This window comes from Symphodus melops, assembly GCF_947650265.1.
Source record: "Symphodus melops genome assembly, chromosome: 7".
Classification (NCBI taxonomy): Eukaryota; Metazoa; Chordata; class Actinopteri; order Labriformes; family Labridae; genus Symphodus; species Symphodus melops.
The window spans coordinates 11,441,013-11,451,104 of NC_136697.1; the positions used below are offsets into that span (position 1 = coordinate 11,441,013).

The 10,092-nt window shown below is 38.4% G+C and overlaps 1 long non-coding RNA gene across 2 annotated transcripts; it reads right to left on the reverse strand.

Moving 5' to 3' along the window:
* Positions 1-1,593: 1,593 nt before the first annotated feature.
* LOC306827143 lies at positions 1,594-2,887 on the reverse strand. Of its 2 annotated transcripts, none has more exons than XR_013779588.1 (3): positions 2,771-2,887; positions 2,549-2,614; positions 1,594-2,304 (listed from the first exon to the last, which is right to left on the reverse strand). It is a non-coding gene; the product is annotated as an uncharacterized lncRNA (long non-coding RNA). The 2 variants fall into 2 exon arrangements; XR_013779589.1 differs by having other exon boundaries at positions 2,750-2,887.
* Positions 2,888-10,092: the final 7,205 nt, after the last annotated feature.

A 10,092-nucleotide genomic window follows, 5' to 3' on the forward strand; every position in this document is an offset into this window, starting at 1 on the left:
GCCAGTGTGTTATCGAAAGTACTGGAAAGAATCTTATTAGACAGATAATATAATCATTTATATTCATTGGACAACCAGTTTGGCTTCAAGGCTAAACATGGTGCTGACTTCTGCATTTATACTTTGAAAGAGATGGTTGAAACTTATAGGAGACAGAACTCTACTTTTCTTTTTGGTTTTATTGATGCCTCCAAGGCTTTTGACCGTGTGAACCATCATAAGTTGTCCTTAAAACTGAGTCAAAGTGGTTTGCCCAACAGCATAATTAGAATTCTGGCTTACTGGTATACTCATAGATTTACAGTGGTATGCAAAAGTTTGGGCACCCCTGTATTTTCATGATTTTCCTTTATAAGTCATTAGTTGTTTTGATAAGAAATGTCAGTTAAATATATCATATAGGAGACAAACACAGTCATATTTGAGAAGTGAAATAAAGTGTATATGATTTACTGAAAGTGCGCAATAATTATGTAAACATTTCAACATGTACCATTTGTAAGTCTGTCAATATTTCATGGAGTTAAGAGTATGTTTGTTTAAGCTTATCACTCACCTTCCATCTGCTTCCAGAGAGCGCAGCAAGTCAGCTGCCTGACCCAAGATGGCCACCATGTAGGTACACCGGAGAATCTCGAATGCGTCATCTAGTGTTTATATATATCTATGGGTATACCAACCAAAGCATGCAGATCAACCGGCGGAATTCAGTTTCTGTGCCTTTTGGTGTTGTTAATGGAGTTCACCAGGGGAGGGGCTACTCTAACCATGCCTTTTTAATGTCTACATGGATAACCTATCAGATCAATTAAGAAGCTGTAAAATAGAATGTGTGATTGGTAATGTGCTTTTTAACCAGATTATGGTGTTAAATTTGATGTGAAATACAATGCTAATGAGAGTGCTTTGTTAATTTGCAGCGTAAAAGGGGATAAGGACCTTATTTTTCCATCTTTTTATCTGTCAGGTCAAGTGATGTCTGTTTGTGGTAAAACTAAGGGGCAGTGCGAGTGAAATGTAGGAGTCAGCACGCTCCAAGCTCTGTTGAGAAATCTTAAGTACAAATGTATCTGCCGCCTGAATGATTCTCAAAATTATATTATGCTGTTGACAAGTTCTCGTCTCAGTACTGTACGATAGTCACCTTTGAAGCAGCATTGGTATAATCGTCTCAAACCGTTTTTTTAACCTTCGTGTTGCTGTACGTCTTCCAATAAAGAAATATACCAAAACCCAGACCCAAATGTGTTATAACGTAAACCATATGGGATCTGTATGAACGATGCAATCACCGGGTATTCAGGTTTGGTCATATGGCTCCATGCATATGTGGCAAAGTGATTCTAAGGCATGTTGTATAATAACCAAAAAAAAACTTCTCTCTTGACCCGACAGCGCCACTTGGGGAATTTAACCCCAGGAATTATACAGACACCTTAAATCAAATAAAGGCAACACAGGTTCGACAACCGAATTAAGACAGAAACATGGTTCCGAAAGAAAACGTAAATTAATTGGAAACTTAGGCTAGGATGATCTTTGAAGAGAAGAAGTTTAGTTATTGTGTTAATGAGGCAGAAATCAATTTGGGAATATTGATTAACAGCTTTATTACAATATAATTTTTTTTTTCTAAAAACAGTTCCAATCAAAATGCAATTAAAAGTAGCAAGATGGGAGGCATTGTTTTATTAGAAACCCCATTAGCTGCCCATTTAATGGCAGCTAGTCTTCCTGCGGTCCTCTTTAAAATATTTGCAACATGAGATTACACAGTACAATAACACAAATAACAATCAAGACAATTAAAAACATTACATTCAAAATATTGCAAAGTGAAAGAGCATGACAATTTCCAGCTTTCACAAGGTCATTTGCAGCAGTTCTTGGGTTACTGTCCTCTTAAATTTGTATTTGTTCTTTGCGTCATGAGACAGTGGAGTCTATTCCAGATAGATATTGCTCTGTAAAGTGTTGTGCGTTTCAGAAAATTTGTCCTGGGGAGCGGGAGTTTTATGTCACCACCTCGTGCCTGCCTGGTGGCATATAGGTGTCCGCTTCCTACAAAGACAAGCTGCTCAGAAAGAAACTGTGGCTGTTTCATAAATACTGCGTTCCACATTGTTGATGTTAATCGTAGTTTGATTTTGTCGTCAACTGTGAGCCAAGACAGGCGTGAATGCAACAGGGCCACATTAGTCCTAAGAGAGCACTGGAGGACAGTCCTCGCGCCCTATTTTGTGCCACTTGAAGCTTTTGAAGGTCTTTTTGTGATGCAGACGACCATGTGATTGGACAGTATTTCTAAATGGCACAGAACAAGAGATGGAACAACCTGTTTAGCAATGGACATAGGAATATATGACGTACATTTTCTAGACATTGCAATACCAGCCCCCTTTTTAGTTATTGACTGAGTGGTGCCAGCAGAGGGGAGGCAGCCTAACATCGGAGGTTGTGTTTCCAAGGAGTACACTTTGCTCACCACTCGTGAACTCACAGCAAACACAGCAAACAGGTGCAATTTATTGTGTCCCAGTACACTTACCACTACAAACAGTGCAGGGAATCACCGAGAGTGCCGAGCCTCCACCAGCAGCTGACAACCACTTCACTAATGGGGGGAAATAAAAGACATAGTATCAGTTGGTTCATTCTAAAAGTACATGAAAATTTAGCAGCACTAAAACTGCCAACAGTGAAATTGGCAAAAAGAGGCAAAACAACAGCCAATAAAAGGCCACTTAACTGGCTTCACTATTATGTGTACCAAAGGTAGCAGCTACCAGGCAAGTCAAGAGAAAATAGCCACCAGGACCAACGAAGCGGTCATGCAGGCTGTTCAAGGCAAATTAAACTTGTCACTTTAAGCATGTAAACAAATTAAAATGTGGTGATGTCGAGAGACGGAAGCTTACTAAGATTGGATTTGGGGAACTACTGCCACCTAAAGGTCTGGCATGCTTATGAATGTGCTTAAAAACGCACTTCTGTGGTTACGTGTGGATTAAGTTTTTTTTTAAAAAGGTTGTGTGTACGTAAGTTTTTTACTAGAAGGAGGGGGCAGGATATTCCTTTTTACAAAAACCTGTGTGTGAACAAGTCCTTATTTGGAAAGTAGACTACAGTCAGGCTATAAGCATAGTTACACATGTACACAAAAAAAGAAAGAATTACACAAAGAATTACACACTTGCACACACATAAAACACACAGACACATTCCTTTTTTTATCTCTGTATGTGTACGTGTGTGTGTGTGTGTGTGTGTGTGTGTGTGTGTGTGTCTGTGTCTGTTTGTTGTAGTGAGCGTCAGGGGTTTGAATTATGTTGTTCGAGGAGTAGTGAGGTGAGTAAATTGGTGTGTTTTATTGTTGATGGAGGCTGTGAGTTTTTCCATGGTGATGTGCTCTACAAAGAGGTCTATCCATACTGAAGTGTTTAGTTTTGTTCTGCTTTTCCAGTTGAGGAGTATTGCTTTCTTGGTGACAGTGAGCTTAATGAGTTGTATGTTTCACCCACCCCACCCGAAGAAGCCATTAAGCTTTATCTCTTCCTACTAGGTTACATACGGCTCTCAGCTATAAGTAGGTTGGCTGCTTTTGAAAAAAACAAACAGAATTTGTAATTTGTTGCTGCTGTAATTCTGGGTTTGATTTACTAAGGCTTGGATTTGTATGACTCCACTAGACCATTTCTCAATGTAGTTGTCAATATCATTGGGGAGGTGGAGATTCACACTGAAATAATCTAGGCAGAAAATTGTTTCTTAACAGCCTCAATTCGGGGACACATTTGTGATTATCAGGAAGGGGAAATATGACCTGAGCCAGGCTTAAGTGCAAATTAGCAGCAAAATCCTTAATCAATAGTACATCAATTTTCAATGGTCTTCAGCTCCATGAACTGAGATAATATTGATAGCAAAAAAAACAGCTTCTTTTCAGCTGTAATGCATCATGTTTTATTGATTACCTCAAAAATGTTGTTTGTAAGTGCTCTGAGCTACAGTATACTGAACTAATTTAGAGATTGTGTTTCATGTTAACACAACATTTATCTAAGAGTCAATTACTAAAGTAAATGCAGGTTTGGGTGACAAAAAAAATCCTGTTTGAGAGCACACTGAAGTGTATTTTCACTTCTGGTGTCATTATATGCTCTGTACCTTCTTTACTTCTCAGGACTATTTATGGACTTTTTACTTTTTATGAACACATCACACTCTTCTGTCATTTCATGATGCACCTGTAAGCAAGAACTCTACAAAGTGATTCACATCCACCCCAACCAATCCAAAGTGGTATTTGAAATTTTAGAAGTTAATATGAAACAGAATGCTTTTATGGATTTGTGTTTTAAAATGTTTTAAAGCTGTGTTAATGCTATGATTGTCTTGAAAAAGATCATCATTGGCTGAGGCACGTGTCTTTCTTTCTGCAATATTTCATGATAACCAAATGCTGTAGACTATTTTCAGATCCTAGTTTAAAAAAAAAAAAGGACTATGGGCCCGATAAACATTTGTCTTGATTGTTTTCCTCAAGAGAAAGAATAGAAATATGTAAATAAGTGTAACTACAATGAAAAATAACCTCTAAATATTTGTAGGGGAAGATAAATATGCTTACTATTATTCTTTCATCTCAGAACAAACCATTGGCTTACCAAGAAAACCCTCTCAGAGACTGAACAGCCATCATTATTTTGTATCTGGAACGACAGATGCCAGCGGCTAAGATTGTCTTTGTTAAATCACATATTGAGGACTTTAACGTCAAAAACTGCACATGGTGGGCGGCAAAGCTTTGTTCTGCTTCTCAAAAGAAGCCTCGCTTGCTTGGGTAGATTCAGAGACATGCTCTGTTAAATTCAACCTGACATTGTATATGGTGAGGCAATGATGATCACAACAAATAAGCCTTTAATGTGGGGTTTAACATCTAAAATGATTTGATTCTTAGCCTTCCTAATCAAAATTTAGTCCAATATCGCACCAAAGAAAATTTTAGGAAGCTTGTGTCATTTAATAGGACATCAAAAATATTCTGCCTACCTTGCAACAATTCTTTAAATACCTGCTAACATGCAGCTTTATCAAAGAAAAACCACCTTCCAGCCCTTCTTCACCAGAGAAACAGGTTGCACAGAATTGTTAATGGTAAAGGCTTGATTTTTTTTTTTTTAAGTTTCTTAGTGATATCAGAAGATAAATTCTAAGCATGAAGGACTAATCTGAATAAGATGACAGACTGTTCCTTCCTTAATTGAAAAGCAGGTTGCTGACTTGGAAACTAGACTTCAAATCACTTTGTCACCACCCTCGCTATTTTAAAAAAAAAATAACAAAACCTTTAAAGAATCAGTTACTATGTCAATGTTTATATTGAAATATATAATATTTAGGAAAAAACAAATGGCAATTCAATTTGCCGTTAGCAAGTAACTGTCACGGGTGCAGCGTCACAACGCATGACTCTGGGGTAGAAGGAGAATTAATGTCCATTTATAAAAGGTAGGGTTCGGTACACGTGTAGTCAGTCAGTTTCAGGCAGAAGTACAAAAAAACAGCAGGCAGGGTTCGGTACGCAAAGGTCAGTACTTCCAGGCAGAGGTACAAAGACGGCGGGCAAACTCGGGATCAAAAAACAATCAGGATCAGAATCAGACGTCAATACAAAAGTGCTGGTATCGCTGCTAAAGAAGACAAGACGAACTGGCAACGAGTGAGGAGAAACACAGACACTTATATACTGAACAGGGGGTGGAGTTAACAAGACACAGGTGAGACACATCAGGTAATCAGCAGAGTGGAAAAACACTGGGGAAAAGGACATGCAGCCAACAGAACTGACAGAAAGGGGAGGTGGAGTTAAGACACAGGTGAGACACATCAGGTAATCAGACAAGAGGGAAACAAGGAACAAAAAGCACAAGACCAGAAACTGAGGACAAGAACAAAATAAAACACAAACACAGGACATGATACAAGAAGAAACAGAAATAAACTAAACCCGGGAATGTGACAGTAACATTAATTTATCACTACTTCAAGCACAAAATAAGACTGTACCTGTCATGGCCCCCTCCTAATTACTGCTCAGACCATACACCTGCTCAGACCTGCACACCTACGCTCCATCAGCTCATCAACTCAGCAGCATGTAGTCAAGTCAAGTCAACTTTAACAAAAACTGTGGCTCCTGATCCCCTCATCGCCAGATCGTTGTTTCAGGTACTACGGTAGACTATGTGTCAGGCTTTAAAAGATTTTGAAGAAAGAAAATCATTTACTTGTGCTTGGTTTGTTATTTTGATACTTGTCCTGTTTTTTCCTTCGCTTCAGAATCAGGGCTCACCCACCTGCCTTCCTGCTCACCTATCTGCCTCAACCTCTCTGGATACCCAGCCACTCATCAGCAACACTCGCACCCCTCCTCTGCTCTGGTCAGCCATCTTCCCCTTTACTCTGCCATCCCCATTCACTGCAATAACTGTCAATACATATCAACCCCTCTGTTTAGTGTCCTGCATCTGGGTTCTAAATTCACTCACAAAATTCTTACTAACAATCTGTTAAGGGCTTTTGAAGTCACCTTGTGCGTGTTGGTTTTCTTAGAGAAGGGAGAGAAGAGACTTGGGTTCAAAATGAACAAACCAGAAAGTTTAATGAAGCAAGGAAATACAATGCAGATATCGAGGGCGTTGTCTCAGCTGAGGGTCTACCTCGCATGTGAGCTACCAAAACCAGATTAGTGGACAACGAATGTCGAAAGTCACATGATTATATACAGTAGTAAGGTGCCTCCTCGAAAATGTTTGTGTGCTGTCAGCGGAAGTTTTAGCAGAGATGGGGTGATGTTTGTGTGTTAGTTTCTGATTAAAAAAGAAGTGTCCTTGAAGTGTTGCACCTGGAGAAGACAATAGAGAGTCTGTGCTGCAAGCTTAGAGCAAATAAAGAAAAGGTAAGAAAATAGTTTTAACAGTACAGTAATTTGGTAAATGGTCACATACAACCCTAATCCTAAAAATCTTAAAGTAGTTTTTAGATTCATGTCACAACTTGTCTTTTCTTGAATCTGTAAGCTATTGTGTCTGCATTGTTCGGTTTTTGTTATCATGGGAAGTGATTTGGAACATTTATTGTTAGGGGGGTCTTTAATGAGTCATTTTTACAAAGAAAAAGTAAAACAAATAAATGGTGTTTTTAAATATAGCCAAAAAACCTGCAAAGAGAAGCTTTCCAGTATTTCCATGAATCTCTGCTTTTCAGTCTGTTATTGTATTGTTAAAGGTCACATTTTTGCCTCTGCATAGTTATTGGTCTGTGTCCCCCACATTAGGTCTTACTAAAAAAATATAATTAGAAATGAGGTCACAGTAAAAAAAAACTGTCTTGAATAAAGTGTACTTCATCCTAAACCCAATTACTCACGAGAGCAAAACAAGGTTGGACTATTCGAAGGCTTGATGAAAAACCATCAGAAAATGTTTAGTTGTTTTCAGTTACTGTACTTAAATTTGAGAGGGTGGCTTTACTGAGGAATTGTGTTTGTCATCGAAGAAAAACAATTGAAGAGCTTAATGGGATATCCTTATACTTAGTATTCCTTAAAGTATATATGTAACCTTTCAAAATGTTGTGTTTCTAGTGATACCGCAGGCTGCTAGGCTAGATAGATGCTAGGCCAGCATCCTGTTGCTCGCTCTGACGTGCTCAAAAGAGCATCTTCATCCACCGTGAAATTCACATGGCCGAGAGGAATTATCTTACCTGTTCAATGTGAAGCCATCTCTGGGTAATTCTTTAAAACCAAAATCAATCGAAGCTCCCTCTATGAATGAGAATCTCTCCCCTGTTCACTGTAGCTGTTGCCCGATGGCGGTCAGGAAACGATTTTTGGTTTCTTGTGCTTACGTGAAGTCTGTGGAAGAAGTCTTTGTTGTGCTAGAGGTCGGTTTGTTATGTATAATAACAGGTTCCATCTTAATTTTATTCTCCATCCAGTCAGGCACAACTGTTGCTCTCTGTAAGTAGAACTGAGGAGGATGTCAAGGACACGCATAGAAAGCCTGCAGCTTTCATTGTAAATTGCCTGGGTTCGTCAGAAAATAAAAAGTTATACAGCCAACACAGACCAACAGTGAATGTCTTATTTTTAACATCAGTCAACCATTCTCTTACTAATGGGAGATAAAGCATGATTTATTTATGTGACAAATTTAATATGTGGGGACTCACTATAAACTCAAACCTTCGGATAGAGCAGTCCCCCATCTACCTCTCCTATTAATGTTAAAGTAAATGCCATCCATAGAAATGTGTATAAAACTAAAAATGTGAAAAGATGAAAGCACAACCCATGCAAATTTTTCTAACTATAACAACCAGGAATTGAGTTCATTACATTGGGACAGGCCGACAGTCCTCTCTAGAATCCTCTGACTAATTGTCTTCCTACTTACGACCAGTCCAGGATGTCCTACATTTCACCCAGTGATATCTGGGGACGGTTCCAGCCACCACAAACCCGAACAGATAAAAAGTGACATAGAGAGTGGACGGTTAAACTGTCTGGATGGACTTTTGTCACTTTAAGGATGACGCACGAAAAAATAGGATTTAGACAAAGAAAGAAAATAGTGGAAAGTGCTGCAATGAATAAACACGACAGCATAGGGTTTATAGGTGATATCGCATATATAATTAACTGTGAGATAGACAGTTAGAGGTAACTTGGTGCACAAGGGTATTTTTAATTAGACCACTTGTGTGTATGGTAAGGAACTCCTGTTACAGTAACAAGGCACAAGGGGACAACCTCTAGTGTGCAGAGCATTCAAAAGAAATGATTTTCAGTCAGTGTAATAGAGAACAAGTGGACTGATTCCACATTGATCTTCTTCCACAAATCAGTGGAAAAAAACCTAACCACAAATAACATGCAGCTGTAGCTTTTGAGGCAAGAATACGCTTTTACACAAGGCGGCTCATCTTGAGTGTGGGACTTTACAAAAGAGACACGCTTGTGGAATTATCTATTCACTATTGCCCAAAGCCACCAAAGCATGCTTTCACCAACTGTTGAGCTTTACAAAGAGGGCAAATGAAAGGAGAGATATAGAGCAGGAGCCCAAACAGTAATCTACCATTGCTGGATTTATGAGCAAAACGATCAAGGGTTGTACTGTAGCAGATTTGCTTTGAGAGAATAATCTTTCTTTCTTCACCCATTTACAAGAAGCTGTGTATCATTAGAAACATGGTAGTAGTGTTGAATGGTCGTAAATCCAGCCCTCATTTTGCCCTGAGACGAGAAAAATGTGTTTTTCTTTGCTTGAAAAGTTTTCTTCATGTGATGCAAAAAGCGTCATATTGCATCACATGAAAAAAACTTCTAGGCAAAGAAAAACATATTTTTTTCGTCTCAGGGCAAAATGAGGGTTGGATTCACAACCATTCAACACTACTACCATGTTTCTAATGATACACAGCTTCATGCAAATGGGTGAAGTATCCCTTTAAGTTGCAAAATCAGTTTGCCGAATGAAACAACAACTCTGTGTTCTATGAAGTGACAGCGGTGCTGCTGCGATGCTGTGATTCAAACTTGACATTTTTAATATATATGAAATCCTAGAGGAAAAAAAAAATTATTTAACAATAAATATTTAATTTAAATTGGCTATAATTAGTTTACAAAATAGATAGTTTTGAAATGTTATATTAAGAAAACTAAATAGTTTTCTTGTTTTTTGTAGATAGATAGATAGATAGATAGATAGATAGATAGATAGATACTTTATTGATCCCGAGGGAAATTCAAGGCTTTATATTCACCTTTATGCATTTTAACAATGCAATGTGCCAAGTACATCTCTTTTAAAGTATACACAGTTTATTGGGTTTAATTTTATCTGTAAAAAATGAAGGGGGGCCCAGAAATGTTTGTTTCCACGGGGCCCACAATTTCTTGCAGCACCACTTAATGACACTAATGCATCCTGCTGTATTCACTTGTAATAGATCAAAGCACAGATATTACATCTGTTAAGCAGCTGTGTGTGGTAATCTGCTATTTCCGTGGTAGGT